The sequence below is a fragment of the Octopus bimaculoides genome, chromosome 2 (genome assembly GCF_001194135.2).
Source record: "Octopus bimaculoides isolate UCB-OBI-ISO-001 chromosome 2, ASM119413v2, whole genome shotgun sequence".
Taxonomy (NCBI): Eukaryota; Metazoa; Mollusca; class Cephalopoda; order Octopoda; family Octopodidae; genus Octopus; species Octopus bimaculoides.
The window spans coordinates 99956880-99960067 of NC_068982.1; the positions used below are offsets into that span (position 1 = coordinate 99956880).

At 32.7% G+C, this 3188-nt stretch overlaps 1 long non-coding RNA gene across 1 annotated transcript in view; it reads left to right on the plus strand.

Annotated features, from left to right (window-relative positions):
• Positions 1–3188, plus strand: part of LOC128251592 (uncharacterized) — a 69810-nt gene that overhangs the window by 60011 nt on the left and 6611 nt on the right. Inside the window, exon 3 of the long non-coding RNA XR_008267193.1 lies at positions 874–944. This is a non-coding gene — a long non-coding RNA (uncharacterized LOC128251592). The remainder of the gene's footprint in view (positions 1–873; positions 945–3188) is intronic.

A 3188-nucleotide genomic window follows, 5' to 3' on the forward strand; every position in this document is an offset into this window, starting at 1 on the left:
TGTATGTATATATACGCAAAAACATTTGAGTGTTCACACACGAGGTAAGATATCACTATTGTTAATACCATCTGTATTGAATATTTTTAAATGATAATATTAACCGCAGTAATATAAGTGGTTCAACAGGTCTAATAGTATTCTATAGCTACAAAATCTAAAATTAGCACAAGGCATGAGGATGCAGACACAGCATCGACTTGTTTAGAAATAGGAGCTAAATCCCTAATTCAACCACTGGAAAGTGGTTTTTCTGTTATTTGGTGTTTTCCAGTGGTTGAATTAAGAATTTAGCTCCTATTTCTAAACAGGTCGATGCTGTTTCTGCATCCTAATGCCTTGTGCTAACTTTAAATACATACACACACATACACACACACAACAGGCTTCTTTCAGTTTCTGTCTACCAAATCCACTCACAAAGCTTTGGTCAGTCCGAGGCTATAATAGAAGACACTTGCCCAGAACCATGTGGTTGGGAAGCGGGCTTCTTACCACACAGCCACTTCTGCACCTATGTATCATTATTTAACATCTGTCTTCTCTGTTGGCATAGGTCAAATGGTTTGACTGGATCCAAGTTACAGAGCTGCATTATGCCCCATTGACTGCTAAGCATGGTTTCTATAGCTGGATGCTCTTTCCTAATGCCAATCAACACAGATGCATCCTTCAGGTTCTTAGGCATATGCAATTTGCCCCTGACATTAAAACGTTCCCCCTCCTTTCTATAAATAGAGCTTACACGGCCATCTTTGTTGTGTGCAAGAAGAAAGTTCTGTGCTATTTCCTGTTTTTGATTTGCTGTCCTTTTTACTAACAATATATGTATTATAATGACTGATTGAAATGTAAACAATATTTCTCATTTAGAACAAATTGTCATAAAAGGTGCAATTTTGGTGACTATGACATGATTGTAAATTGGTTTTCAAGTCAGCCAGGTAAGTAGGTCATTTCAGTCTCTTTTATTCTCTCTTCAATGCATTATGAGAATATTTTACAGTGAAGTTAACGCAAGTATTATTGAAATGAAGGAGAAGAAAAGAACAAAAGAAATAGTGGAAGGGGAGGATGAGAAAAGAAAGAATAAAAAGTAATGTATTATAAATACAGATAGTACCTTTTGGCTATTTAATTCCTCTTATAAGTAATTAGTTTCAGCTCTAGTTTCTTGTTAGTGTCCTGTTGCAAAGCATAATTTAAAAATAAATAAATAGATAAATGAAAAGTAAAAAATAAACAAACATGACAATGTGTAAGCTAGGGTTTTTCAAGATTTGTATTTATTTTCATACAAAAGTAAGGATTGCTAAAGAATAGAAGTAGACTTCTAGCATGGGGGATCTGTAACCTAGTTTTCATTTTCATTTGGATTTATTTTATCTCTTTTATGCCCTCAGAAAAACACTAGACTCTCAATTTCCTGTATCCATTTAGCGTTATTTAAAAGGGCCTTTGTGCATCAGCAAAATATACCAGTATCTCCTTTTAGATTCCTAGTTAAAACCATTTCACTTTGCTAATGTGTTGACTAAAGCATGAATACGGTACATACAATATTAGTCTAAGTGGCTAACACAACAGAGCAAAGGTAAGGCTCTGACCAAATTTGATTCCCAATTGTAGCAATTCTACTCATTTTATATTGCTTCATAAAAGTAATTCATCCCCTACATAGGTCTGAGGCTTTACACCTATATATGAAATCAATATTTTCTTCCAAAAGTAAGCTGTGTGTACAGTAGATACAGTAGAGCATTAAACTAAATAAAGCATTATTTTTGTCACGATACACTATTACTAAATGTTGCTGGGGTCAACTGTTATCCCTCTAGGGTCAATAAAATAAGTACTTGCTATTTGCTTGAGTTAATTCATTCATTCTTCAACAAAAATCAGCCTTGTGCCTAAACAAAAGAAAGATTTCCTTCCTAATGGAAATGACAAGATTACAGAGATTAAACATCCATCTGTAAACAGTATTCTCATCTAACGATTGCCATATTAAACTATTGCAGGTGTTAAGTAGTGCTACATACTGTGTGAAAGATATTATTCAGGCAACTGTCAGGGGAATAACAATGATTTTAGTAGACTGGTGTTAGCTTTATGGTTGACAACAATAATATAGAAAACATTAAATATGTTTTTTTTAACTCTTTAAGGGTTGATTGGTTTTCATGTTCTTAACAATTTACATTTTTGTTGCTATTATTAGCATATTTACCTCCTACATCTATTATCCATACCAGCTCTTACATTTATATAATGTTTGAGAGGGCCTTTTTTTTACAGTTGGCTGCATCCCCTATTACTAACCAGTCAACTAGAGAGGAAGTAACTCTGACAAAGCAAACTAAGGCAATCATAAAATTGTGTCTTGCTAAAAGACATAGCATAAAGACCAAACCAGTGACTACAAAATTAATTAACTGACTTTAGTTACACACATTTGTATAATTAGAAAAAATAGATGGTCAAGTTTGTAGGGTACAACACAAACGCAAGAAAAACCAGGGGTCCACACCTATCACTGGCATTGTGTTGTAATTGTTGATGAGATGCTTAGCTGTTGATGATATTACAGTATGGCATAATTTACCATAGCAGACAATAGAATTACCAGGTATCTCTTTGGTTTGCATTGCAGAATTTAGAAGGTATCAGCAATGAATGACTGATTCCAATTCACACAAACTCATGTGATTTGACAATACACACTCAAATCAGTCTTAAGTTAGTTTTCATATCTATCTATCTATCTATCTATCTATCTATCTATCTATCTATCTATCTATCTATCTATCTATATTTATGTATATATATATGTATATGTAAAAGTGTGTATATATGTATGTATTTATATTTATAACTTAACCTTATAAACTTTCTAAACTCTCTGATGAAGCCCAGAGACACACTCAAGTACCTTAATCTTATCTACCAAATACTTCAGTTCACTGAAGGGATGGAAGTAGAGTGAGGTACTATAGCCACTTAGCTGAAACAGCTGTAAGATACTATCCAACTTTCTATGCTCTGCATTATATATTTTAATAATTACTGGTATTTTTATATATTATATATGTAAAGCATGATGTGTTATACATGTATGTATATTGTTATAATTGTCTTTTTTTAAAATAAATAAATAAATAGACATAATATAATGTCTAAAAGTTGAT